Source organism: Puma concolor, chromosome D4 (genome assembly GCF_028749965.1).
Source record: "Puma concolor isolate L17-30 chromosome D4, mPumCon1.1.hap2, whole genome shotgun sequence".
NCBI lineage: Eukaryota > Metazoa > Chordata > Mammalia > Carnivora > Felidae > Puma > Puma concolor.
In genome coordinates, this window is record NC_141679.1 from 62,111,706 (window position 1) to 62,125,167 (window position 13,462).

The following is a 13,462-nucleotide window of genomic DNA, read 5'->3' on the forward strand; positions in this document are numbered from 1 at the left end:
TTAAACTGTTGCCCAGGCCTTCCCACACATCTCTCTGTATGATTCTGACTTCTTACTTATATTGCTAGGAATCCATGCCCCTGGTAGAAGATAAACCAGATTTCAGGTCTCTGCTAGTCTCAGAAGGTAGTTATTTATAAAAACAAAACAGAAAGCCTTTCCCACTCAAAGCCTTCCCCACTCCTCCAAAGAGTCCTCAGCAGATGGCAGTGTTGATCTTTCTTTTTTTTTTGTTTTTTTTGTTTTGTTTGTTTTTTTTTTTTGTTTTTTTGTGGGTTTTTTGGGGGCTAGTTTTTGGTCTGTGGAGGGTGTTTTTTTTGTTTGGTTTTCACAAATTTAGAACAGTCAACATTTCTGCCTTGCTTTATTTAGATTGCAGGTTCCACAAAATGTAGTTCTTTTTACTCAGTGTCTTTTGTTTGGGCCTTACCAAAAACCGTAAGTCCCCTAGGCAGGTTAAGAATTAAGTAAGTCCTCAAACTAGTATCCTATTTAAAAAAAATTTAATTGCAAAAGTTATGCATGCTTGTAAAAATTCAAAAGATACAGAAGCGTAGGAAGTAAAAGTGAGTGAAGGTTTTCCAGGTGTTTTACTGGGCATGCAAAGTATGCATACGACAATATATGTATATATAAATGGGGCCATGCTATTTATATTACTCTGCACCTTACATTAGCTTCCTCACAGCGTATGCATTCCTCCACGTCAGTACATACAATCTACGTTCTTCCCACTTTTGTGGCTTATAACATTTACATTCTGTTCCGGAACTGTAGTCAAGTCTTCCAGGCCTGAACTTCTGAATACTTAAACCCAATAAAAATAGCATTTACCATACTGTGGTTATGTAAATATTAATCACAGCAGAACAAAATGAAATCAGATCTACAGCAAAATAAAGAAAACCCATGAGCTTATCCCCTACCATGAAATTGTTAAGGTTCAAAGCTGTCTCTTCTTTTTTAATGGAATTTCCCCCTTTATTTTTTTATTTTAAAAATTAATGTAATCAAATTGTAATTGACATACAATACCCTGTTCATTTCAGTTATACCCCACAGTGATTCGATATCTGTATACATGATGAAGTGATCAGCGCAATTTACCATCATCATACAGAGTTGTTTACAATGTCATTGATTATATTCCCTGTGTCAAAGCTGCCTTTTAATTTCATTTTTCCTTTCCTCACTTTTACTCAGCTACCACTCTTCTTTATTAGTTTGTTTTAATCTCATGTTTCTTAAATCTCATTCTTGCATTCCGTTTGCTCTGCTCCAGTATCTCCTTGAGTAGTGTGTGCATTTGAGTGCTGCCATCATAAGGTTTCCCAGCACAGCTGATTGCTGGTTCGGCCGGAAATATAATTTAGCCTTAAATTCATAGTCCACGAATTTTAAAGGCGTAGTTTAAATTTTGTTTTATGTTTACTTATTTTTGAGACAGAGAGAGCGTGAGCATGAGCGAGCATGAGTGCGGGAGGGGCAGAGAGCCAGGGAGACACAGAATCTGAAGCAGGTTCCAGGCTCTGAGCTGTCAGCATAGAGAGCCTGATGTGGGGCTTGAACCCACAAACCATGAAATCGTGACCTGAGCTGAAGTCGGGTACTTAATCGACTGAGCCACCAGGCGCCCCTAAAGGCATAGTTTAAAAGTATTTCTGATGGGAAGTCTGATGTTAGATTCACACTCCTCTGTGACTGACCTATTTTTTTTTTTTCTTTCTGGAAGCCTTTGAGACTTTATCGTTGTTCTTGGGGTTCTGAAATTTCTATTTTTATTTATCCTGTTTGGTACCTGGTGGGCCCTTTCAATCTGAAGATTTGTGTTTTCCCCTAGCTAAGAAAACTTTTCTATTATGTCTTTGATTTCCTTCCTTCCTTTTTCTCTTTTCTCCCTTCCTCCCTTCCTTTCTCTTCTTCTGTTCAAACTCCTATTGAATGAATGAATGTGGACTTCCTGGATCTTCCCTCTGTATGCACTATTCTTTCATTTTTCAATGCTTTGTGCTTTTTCCTGCGTTGTAGATTTCATTGACTTCCAGATAACCAGCCTCGTTTTCAGTCTTGGCCACATTATTCCTTCGGTTTTCTGTATTTTAAAATTTTGGCAATCCTTTCATTTATTTTTATTTTTTGTAATGTTTATTTTTATTTTTAAGGGCGGTGGATGGGGGGCAGGAGCAGAGACAGAGGAAGACAGAGGATCCGAAGCAGGTTCCAGGCTCTGAGCGGTCAGTGCAGAGCCTGACGCAGGGCTCCAACCACCTAACTGAACCGTGAGAGCATGACCTGAGCCAAAGTCCGACGCTTAACTGACTGAGCCACACAGGCACCCCTTGACGATCTTTTTAAATGTACAGAAATGATTTCTTGTTCTTCTGATGGCTCCCTTCTTAATGGCAGCTAGCTCTTATTTCAGAGATTTAACATTCTCTCAAATCTCTCCAAAGATACTTCGAGTTTCCTTTTGAACATTCCCTACTGCATCTTGTTTTGTCTGTGGTGGTTCCTTTTGTATATTCATCTTTGTTTAGCTTTCCTGCTATTGGTTTTCCTCAAGTTGGTGACCCCTGGCTGTTCATTCACTTTCGTAAATGAGGGACTAGACTAATCTGCCTAAGTGGCTGGTAAGGCCCATTTCCCAGGCTTGAGAGGCCTGGCTGCAGGCGCCTAAGAGTGATTGGGCTGTGTTGTCCATGTGCTTACCTCTAGATTGCAAGCTGGGGATGCCCACACTTGCCACCGTAAGAAGAGTGTTCAGTAATGAGCACTTCACTATGTTTTCCTCTTGGGTAGAGCAAAACCCTCCTCCCCTGACGTAAATGTCCCTTGTGAATGTCTAGGGAGACTTTAAGCTCTATTCTACTTTTCTGCTGAGTTTTGACACCCATATTAGGATCCCTTCCCAGATTGATCACCCACAGTTTTTGGAGAGTAATTTTTGAGTCCTAGGGACCCAAGAGACACAATTTCTCCTTATGGGTTGGGAGTAGGGGAGTGGGAAAGGTGGGGGGTCCCTACCAGCCCACGTACTGAATGTAGTCCTTTGCTCAGTTATTCTGGTGATGTCCTGTGTTTCTGTTTTGGAGTTCTTGGGTCTGAGTTGAGAGTTTCTCTGGAACTCACTTGAGAAGGAAAGTTCTTGGTCCTGGAGTTTGGTGCTATGGATTATCTTTGCTCTTTCTCAGTGACTCCGTTCCCATTTACTTCCAGCCTCTTGCATTTTCTCAGACTTTCTGATCTGCTGCCACCCTCTCTTGTTTTCTAGCAACAATATGCCTTAATTCTTTAAAAACTACCCTATACTTATTCTAATGAGCCCGTGGCTTAGCGGAGAGGTGGACACATGTGCTCAGTTTGTGACTTCCAATGCAATGTATTGTTCAAACTTCAAATTTTGTCTTGATGCACATGGTCCCAAAGGTATGAGATGGATATATAAAGTGAAAACGCCCTTTTCATCCTGTTGCAGATAAAGACCACTAGTTGCCCCCTTCTGCCTGTTCTTTCCTTCTTCCACTAGAAATAAAGCCCCAGATTTTAGCGGGGCTCATCTCATGACTACTCAACTAAGGAGGGTACCTCCTAGGTGTGGCCAAGTGATCGGGGTCTGGACAATGGTAGGGGAGCAGAAGCTGTGTGCTGAACATTCCTGGGCTCCTCTGAAGGACATGGATGTGCCTGCCAATTCCTTGCTTCCCCCTTTCCTATTGACCGGAATGCAGATTTGGTGGGGAGCCATCCTTGTCCATGCAGAGGAGGGCAACGCCGTAGGAATGGAAGAACAACAGAATGGAAGGGGCCTGGGAGTTCCTGACACTTCATTGCCATTATGCCAGCCTGGTATGTGGGAGAGAAATGAGACGCTCTCTTGTTTCAGCCTTGTATCCTGGGGTCACTTCTTACAGCAGCCTATCCTATCTCCTAGCTGGAAGAATTTCTGGGCTATTCGGTCCTCCCTGGAGGCAACCAGTGTGAACATACCGCTGGATCCTTCCAGGAACCTTTCATGTATGGACTAACATATATATCCACACATGCATGCGTATATGCATACACATACACACAGACATATATATAGCCCCCTTTTCACATAAATGATATTAAACAAAGCAGCTCTTTTTTGAAGAGACTGAGCTCTGAAAAGGAGGATTGTTCCAGCTTCTCTTCTGTGCTGACAGACTGATCTCTGCCTCCAAAGGTGCACACTGCCCCCCTAGTGAAACCAAACCCCCTCTACTCTGAGACAGCTTCTTACCCAAATACGTCCCCCAGATGACTCATTACTCCTCCCCCTTCTAAAAAAGGACATTTATTGAAATGTTGTAACCACACAGAATAATCATTGTGAGAAGTTCCAGTAAATTCATTTCCCCCTCCATCCTGCATCTCCAGGGGTCTGCACGATAGAAGCTGTGCTCTGGGGGATGCCCAGCGGGCACCCTGTTATCTCAGCCCTGGTGCTGCTGAGCACCAAACCAAGCTCCAAACGCAGACGTTTCAGCTCAACAATGAGCTGACTCTTCAAGGCCTCCTTGTGAGGTCTGTTCTCTCTGCCCATCTTCCCCCCCGCCCACTGCCACTCCCGTGCTGGGTTCCAGCGCCCTGAATTGATCTTGTGAGAAAGCACTGGAAACGGGATGGCATCTATCCTGAACTTTCTATTTCTACCCTTTCTGAAGAGAAGGGAGAAGCCAGGAATCTACCAAGCTTGGTGGGAAACGGAAAAGGTCTGTGTGTTGGAGGGAGAGGTGGGTGGGATCAGTCTCAGAACAGAGAGACAATCTATTAGGGCTGCTTCCTGTGCAGCCTGGGCCAGCATGGTATTGTCACACCTGTGTCTTCCTGACTTTTCTCGCTCCTCCTGCCTATCTGAACCCTGCCCAGCTCAAAACTACACCCTCCACTCACAAGGGTGCTGAGGAGCTGCTTGTGGAACCGATATCCTTTGAAAAATCTTATTTTTTGGATAGGTAATGCACTGAAAGAATCCACAAATGGTACAGCCATTATGGAAAATGGCATGGAGTTTCCTCAGAAAATTAAAACTAGAATTGCCATATGATCCAGCAATCCTGCTTCTGGATCTATATGAGAAAGAAATGAAAAGAGCATCTAAAAAGAGATACCTGCACTCCCACATTCACTGCAGCGTTATTAACAGTGGCCAAGATGTGGACACAACCGAATGTTGTGACAACCAATGTCCTTCAACAGAGGAATGGATAAAGAAGATGTGATACACACACACACATACACACACACATACACAAGGCAAATGATATATCTCATTTATTTATTTTACTATATATATTATTTACTATATCATTTTTTATTTTCTATAGTACATGTATATAAGATAAATAAGATATATCATTTAGCTACAAGACGTGAGGAAATCCTGCCATCCACAACAACTTGGATGAAACTCGAGAGCATTATGCTAAGTGAAATAAGCCGGACAGAGAAAGACTGATTCTCCATGATATGTGTTTCATATGTAAATCATGTATATGTGGAATTTTAAAAAGCCAAATTCATCGAAACAAAGAATGGTAGTGCGGGGGTGGGGGTGGGGATGGGAAGATATTGGTCAAAGGAAGATATTGGTCAAAGGAAGATATTGGTCTTGTAACTTCTGGTTATGAGGTTAACAAGTTTGGAGGCTCTAATGTAGAGCAAGGTGCTTATAGCTAGTAATACTGTACTACATACTTGAAAGTTTCTATGAGAGTAAATCTTAACTGTTCTTACAGCACAAAAGAAACGGTAATTGTCAGGTACTAGAGGTGCTAGCGGACGCTATGGTGGCAGGAAGCATTTTTGCCAACATTCTCTTGATGGATACCTGACTCTCAGGACCAACCAATGGAAGGGGTCCAAATGGCTCATCTCACCCACGAGGGACACACCTCCAGACTCACAAACCCAGGACGACCCACTGGGATTTTTCTCTGCCCTTATCTAGGTCACCGAGGGGTTAAGCTTCTGCTGACCTTCCAGGTTTTCAGCCATTAATCATTGGGAACCAGAGCTGCCCTTGTAATGTTGTAACGCTTACCAGCAATTAACCTGTGTTAGAGGAGCATTGTTACCCTGGCCTGGCTTCCTTCACCCTCCAAATTAACATTTCCCAAACAAAGTGCCAATTAATTGGAAGGGCAATAGAAAGAAAGGCCACACACCCACCTAGTCTAACTTAATAACCTTGAAAGGAGCCATTAATGAATGGGACACATGGCACATTCAGATCTGGTCGAGTCCTACGCTTGGGTTTCCCCAGCTCTGCTCTGCGCCCGCCCAGCCCCGCCAGCGCCCCAGGCTGTAAAACACACACTGGAATAAAACTTCCCCTCTGCAGAATGTCCCCACTGACCGGGGTGGGGGAAGGGGGTCCGAAGAGGTTCCTGGAAGCGCTCTTCTTATTGTCTAGACGGGGAAACTGAGGCTGAGGAAAAGGAAGAGCACTGCCTGGAGTCCCCCCCGGTCAGCGGCGGGCTGCTCCCCCGCCTGCTCCTCCCTCCGCTCCGACTTGAAATGCTAAGCAGAGTCCCCTCTGCTTCTGGGCGCCAGGGCGTATCACCGTTCTTGCGCTGCAGAGCAAGAGGCTGCTGTGGACAGTGGCAGCGGTGTCCCCAGGCAGCTTGCTCTCACTGCCTATCCCCGTGTGCACCTTTGGGTGCACTGGCACCCTCCTCCTCCAGCCGGGCAATCTGGGGGTCCTCGCAGACCCTCCTCCCCTCAATTCCCGCTGTCTGGTCTCAGGTCCCGCCAGGAATCATTGCTCTGAATCTTTGCTCAGCCTAGCTCTTCTTTTCCTGCTCTCCTCTGAAGCCGCCATCCCAGGGGGCCTCCACTGGCCCCTCCTCCCTTTCCTGAGCCCCCGTCCGCACTCCCTCTTCCAGCCCCATAGAGGCTGTTTACAAGTTCCTTCCTTGCTTTAAGTCCCTACCTCATCCCTCCATGTCCTTTTGAGACAGACTCACCTCCCTGGTCAAAGGAAGATATTGGTCTTATAACTTCTGGTTATGAGGTTAACAAGTTTGGAGGCTCTAATGTAGAGCAAGGTGCTTATAGCTAGTAATACTGTAATACTCACCTCAGACTGCTCCAAGAAGATAGGGTGTTTGAGGGGGGTAGGAGGATGAGGAGGGGAAGAGAGGTGAGGGTGGGGTTCTGCTTAGGGTCCTTTCCTCCATGGTGGGGCTCAGCTGTCCTGGGGCTGCTTTTTAGTTGTAGAGGCTCCCTGAGGCCCCCTTGGGGGCCCTGAGTCTGTGCCCCTCTGGGATCTTGTTCCTTTCCCCTGTCTCAACCCTCTCTCTGTCCTGGATTCTTCCCTCACTTTGCAATAGTCCCCGGTGACCCGGTCCTAGTCCTGGAGTAGCCTGCTCTCCTGAGCGCCCTGCAGCCAGCAGCCCCCCTCTCTCCTCTCCTTGGCTGTCGAGCCATCTACCCCTCATTGCATAGTCTCACCTCCCATCCACTCTCGCCCCACAGAAACGTTCTTTCCTAAGTTGAAAACGACCTCCTTGTTCCTAAATTCAGAAGACATATTTTAGAGTTTAAAAAAAAAATATGACCTTTCTGTAGAATTTTCTAGTTGATCACTGCCTACCCCCACCACGCCCCCTTCCTGAAACTCACTCTTTCCTGGCTTCCATGAAACCTCTCTTGCCTTTACAAGCATCTCTTCCCGCCTGTCCCCTCAGGCCCCTTCTCTCCCCATCAGGCATCCTCCTGGGAGCACCATCCTTGATGGTGGCTTCCATTACCAACTAAATGATGGCGATGATGACCATGAGGAGGAGGAGGAGGACTCCTGAATTGTATGGAATCCAGATCTGACTCCTGAGCCTCAGGCTCATAGCCAACCACCCTGGAGACATCTTACTTGGGAGTTTTACAGGCATCTCACGCTCCCTGTGTTCAAAACAAGCTCATTATCTTCCCCTTGCCTGCTTCTCCCCGGGGCCTCCCGACTGGTTGACAGGGTGACAGGGTCACCATGCACCTGAGGGTCGTCCATGCCTCCATCTCTCATGTCCAGTCAGCCAGTCAGCTAATCGTCAAGGCCTATACATTCAGTCTCCAAGGGGCCTGTGTTCCTACTGCCATTTCTTTAGCTGTGACAAATTCCAGTCTTGTCCCCCTACAGCCACAGTGATCTTCCTAAACCCATAGTGTATCAAGCCACTCCCCTCAGTGGCTCAGCACCGCCCTCGGGTCACTGGGCAAGCTCTTTAGAACATCCTACAAGCCAGACTCCTCAAGACCACCAGATGGCGTTCCACATTGGAGAAATTCACTGTGGGCTCCTTTTTCTCATTTCTAAAAATCAAACATCCTTTCAACAATGTCAGTTCTTAGGACTTTGATAACTACCTCCTGATTTAGGTCTTGAAACATCTCCATGAGGTAGGTGCTATTTTTCCCGTTTTATGGATGAGAATAATCGAGTCTCACAGAGTCCGAGGTCACACAATAATCAATTTGAACACCCGTCTGTTATTTCTTATGCTCTTTCCGTGAGCCCAGAGGAGGGGGCTTCCAGGGACTCAGAGACCCCTCTGACCATGCCATAGATCTAAGAGACCTTCTCACATTGCAAACACCTTTTCCCGTGTGCCACTGTACCTGGGACCTGAGCCCCCACCCTGAGTTCTGGGTCACAGAGAACCTGCTCCCACACCTAGTCTCAGATGGGATAGGGATGACAGACGAGCAGAGGATCAATAGCCATCTGTCCAGGCTCCACTGACAAGCTAATCTCTTCAGTAAACATTTCATTAGCCCCTGCCAGGCTGCTCGCACCTGCTGACAGGAGAGGCAGAATGGGGTGGGGGTGGGGGTCGGGGCCCTCTGCTTTATAATAGGCACAGATGTCAGCCTGGGTCTCCTGGCCCCTGAGATCCAGCTAAGCTCAGCTAGACTGCTGGTGCCGTGCACTGGCGGAATCCAAATCATCCCCCAGATTTTTGTAAATTCCCGGGGACTCATGTTCTTTTTGCTTCCTCTGGCTTTTGGGACTTACCATCTAAAAGAGACCTGCTCCCACTCTGCTGTGGAGCTCTTACAACTTCCGTTTTCCCTTCATAGTACTCTTACTGCTGCTGCTGCTTATTCGGCTACTGATATTGTCAGTTGTGTTAATACTGACAGTGGCAAGCACCTGCCATGTGCTGGACTCTCTGCTGACCTGTATGCATTACCTTTGGTAAACCCCACAACGATCCTATGAGGGAGGTGCTGTTGTATTTCCCCATTTGGCATGTAAGCAAAGAGTCTCAGAGATTTCATGGAGGAGTAGGGGGTAGATTCTGGGTGTGTCTACCTCTAAAACCCAAGCTCTTACCCCCTGTATTGTATTTGGAGTTTGTGGAATTGTTTGACTAACCTCTGGCTCCCCCACCAGACTGGGAGGTCTGCAGAGGTAGGAAGCACGTCTGATTGCTTCACCACTATGTCCCCAGGGCAATGATTTTTTTATAAAAAATAATGCGAGGTATCGTACATGAGTTTGTTTAGGCTTTATTGCTCTGAAGCCAATGGAGGTAAGAAGCTGGTTTTTATTTGTTTTTCTTTCGTGGAGGGAAGCAGTGTTTGTTCTTGCCACGCAGATGCATTCTCCTCAACTGTTTCAGTCTGGGTGACCTCTCATTTAGCCTGCCTCCTCTGTTTCTTCAAACCAAACAGTGTCCATAAAGCGTCCTTTGGCTAGCCGATAACCCCTGCTTTCCCACCGCTCTAAATACGCTCCTCCAGTCTCGCATGTCGGGCTGTCTTGCGTTTTCAGAATTGTGTTTGGTGGCTTTCTCTCCTCTTCCTCACGTTTCTCCCGTTCAGCCTCCTGCTTTATGTCCCTGCTCTGGGCTGCCCGTACCTACAAGGTTGCTTCTGGAATTTTAAATGTCTCCATGCTTAATAAAAACTTGGTGCTTTGGGTGATTTCCAGGAAAAGAAAAGGAAAATATGGACCTGCCCTGAGATGACTTTATGGGGATTGGGGTGCATCTGTCTACGGGGGGGCAGCCCAGTTGCTTGTTGGCAATTGGGAATACAAGCTCACTGGCACCGGATCTTTCAGGTTTGCGTATGGCTGAGAAAGGACCCAGCCACAACTGTCCATGTCTGACTCTAAAACCCTTGGTCTCGAGCATTGTATTACAAGGTCCCCGCTGGCTGTGCTCTTGGAAGAAAAATAGGAAACACCGATAAGCTACAAGAAACAATTAAAATCACGTATCCTGTTTCCACCTAGAGAAAATCACCATCGAACACGGGACATGGTGGTTAAAAGCATTCTGATTTTTTTCTATACATGTACGCACAGAAAAAGTATTATCACACCAGGCATTGATTTTGAAACCAGATATCCTCATTTGGCACCATAGGATGAATGTATTTCCATGTCAGTAAACACAGATTTATTTAATTTTTAGTGGCTTTATGGTATTCTAGCATATGCACGAAGTATGATTTATTTAACTAGTCTTCTACTAACGTGCACTGTTTTTAGTATTTTAACTTTTTATACAATGCTGCCTGGAGAAGCCTTGGAGATATCTATATATATATCCCTGTGGACTCCCCTGAGTTTCTCCGCTAAGGCAAGGAGGCTTCTTTACAGTGACACTTCTGATGTTCGGACCGATAATTCTTGTTCTGGGCGCTGACCTGTGCCTTGTAGAATGCTTAAAGCATCCTCGGCCTCTACTCACTAGATGCCACTAGCAGACTGCTCCCGCCCCCCCCCCCCCCCCCCCCCCCGATATCCTGACGATCAATATCTGTTGATCGCCAAGTGTCCCCTGGGTGGCAAAATTGCCCCTGCTTGAGGACCACGGCCTCCAGGATAAAGTTGTTAAGTGACAAGGTTAAAGGATACGCATATTTGAAGACTTCTGTTACCTACTGCCAAATTGCCTTCCAAAAGGTACAGAATCTATTCCCACCAACAGTGGAGGGCGGTGCCCCATTCATCCCCCTTGTGAATATGCGCCTTAACATAAAAAACCACTTTACTGATCTCAAAAGACAAAACGTTCTTTCCGTGTTTGTTTGATTTTTTTTTTTTGTGTGTTTATTTCTAGGGTGAGGTTGGACCTTTAAAAAAACCACGTTGACTGTGTTGACTGGCTGTTGTTTCTTGGCAAACTATCTTTCCTTATAACTATTTTTTTCTTTTGGAGCATTCCTTTTTTTTTCCTTTTCTTTTTCACGTCATCTTTTAACATAGTAAATAAAATGTGCACGTCTATCCCGGCTTGCTGTCTGTCTTTCTGTGTCGAGATCTGTGGTTGTGTTTGTGGTAAAACCCTTCCGGATCTGGCAGTCGAGTCCAGGGAAGCATCCTTCCCGGTTCCCTTCCAGGGGCTGGAACTGTGGCTCTGCTGGGGAGCCTCCAGGGCCCCAGCTTTGCCTGGTAGAGCATCCTATTCAGGTCATGCTCTTTTACACCAAGATCTACTGAATGTTCCTTCTGTGTTTGAGGGAAAAGTTCTTGCTCTGGACACCAGAGTGTCAGGGGACAGCCTTGATCTGGGGGGACTGACCGGGGGCTTGACCGTAATTAGTTCAGGTTAATTATTGCCGATCTGTAGATTCACAGCACAGGGACCTCTCTTCCCTTAAGCCGGGGCCTCTGGAGGTTTCTTTTATGAGCTCTGAACCCTGAGGGAAGACTTAAAGTAATGAATTTTCCTGTAATCAGATTTGAGGGTTTGTTCCTTGAGACATCCAGTCAATTGGAGAATTGAGCCCTGACTGGTTTATTTGGCCAAAGGATGCCGAAAACAAAGCCCAGGACATCTGATACGCAATCCAGGGAGTAGGTTGGAAAAAATGACTTGATATATTAGATGCCTACCTTGTGTTTCATGATGTTGTAGGGGGAACAGTTTTATTTACAAGGAGAAGCCATAATCTGGACCCAGGGTAGGAAAGAGCGGGGTGGCTTTTGTGTTGACTATCAGGGATGAGAGTCTGATTATCCTTGAGTAAAACTTTGTGAGACTCACTTTCACCTTTTTCCCTTATGGCAGTGACACAGTTTATGCATGTTTATAAATATTTAATGTGTTCGGTATTTATTCAGCATTCACTCATTCGTCCGTTCCTTTATTCAATCACCCAGAGGCACTGGGGACGTAGGATCCACGACGCAAGGCTCCTGCACATCTCAAGGTGCTGACAGGTTGCCTGTATGTTGGGAGAAAATAATAGACCGTGTGTGGGTTTGGTATGTACATCGGGGTCGCAGTGTGAAAATCTAAGAGGCCTTGTGGCAAAGTTAGTGAGGCTGGTTCCGGGGATCAATAAGAGGATGAGAACAAGGCTGGAGTGAAGGTGACAGGTGACACGTGCACCGGTGGGCCACCAGGCATTCGCTGGATGTGAGTCCCTTCTCGCAGGAGTCTCCCATGTGAGTCTCTCAGAAAATGCAACAGCCTCACTAGGCCTGATCCTGGAAAACAGCCCCTTCCAAATGGCTGTCCCAGTCAAGGGACGGACGGGAAAAGCTCAAAGACTTTTGTGTTGCTTTGGAGGCCACATGGCCAGAAGCAAAGGGGAACTCCAGGGGATCTCCCTTTTCCTTTTGGCAGAGGCACCTACACGGCAAAACACAGCCTTGCTCTGGGGGAGAGGGGGGAAGCCAGTGGGGGGGGGGGGGTGCAGAGGGAAGCAGGAGAGGGCCTCTTATAAAGCTGAGCAGCCCGGACCAGCAGATCTGGTGCCCCCTGGCCCTGGGAGGCAGCCAAGTGAGACAGAGGACATAGGCTGCGGAGGGGACCCTTCTGCTGTCTCGTCCATTCCTGGAGTGAAGCACGTGTATCCTGACTCTCGATTATGCACGGGGCACCTGGGTGGCTCAGTCGGTTAAGTGCCCGACTTGGGCTCGGGTCATGATCTCATGGTTCGAGAGTTTGAGCCCAGTGTCTGGCTCCATGCTGACCGTTCAGATCCTGGAGCCTGTTTTGGATTCTGTGTCTCCCTCTCTCTCTCCTGTTCCCCAGCTTGTGCTCTGTCTCTCTCTCTCTCTCCCTCTCAAAAATAATAAACATTAAAAAAAAAGGATTATGCTCATTTCTAGTTTTTCTTTGCAATCGCATGACTCCTTTTCAGCAAATCTCATTGGTGATACAAAGGAAGGCTTGCGATAGAGTTTCTCTTCAGCCTCCCTTGTCTCAGGAGCCACTCACTGGTTTCTCACAGGAATGCAGGTTACAGAACTTCAGAAAAAAGTGTTCTAGGGACAGGGATCCCAAAACGGAAGTTCATTCTAGAATGATGTGAAGCTCTCAAAAATGTCATTCTAAGTGGATTCCGTTCTGCGCTTAATTCCAACAGAGGAGAAAAGAGAGAGGTAGCCAAAGACACAGGCGTGGCCGCACTGGACACTGCTGGATCCAAGCAACATCACTGCCTTGTGCCAAAGGTGGGACAAGAACACAGACACACA

General features: G+C 46.5%; 1 long non-coding RNA gene across 1 annotated transcript; it reads left to right on the forward strand.

Annotated features, from left to right (window-relative positions):
* The first annotated feature begins 9,398 nt into the window (after positions 1–9,398).
* On the forward strand, positions 9,399–11,260 carry LOC147574931 (uncharacterized). The gene is made up of 3 exons (XR_015242888.1): positions 9,399–9,554; positions 9,956–10,087; positions 11,094–11,260. It is a non-coding gene; the product is annotated as an uncharacterized LOC147574931 (long non-coding RNA).
* The last annotated feature ends 2,202 nt before the right edge of the window (positions 11,261–13,462 follow it).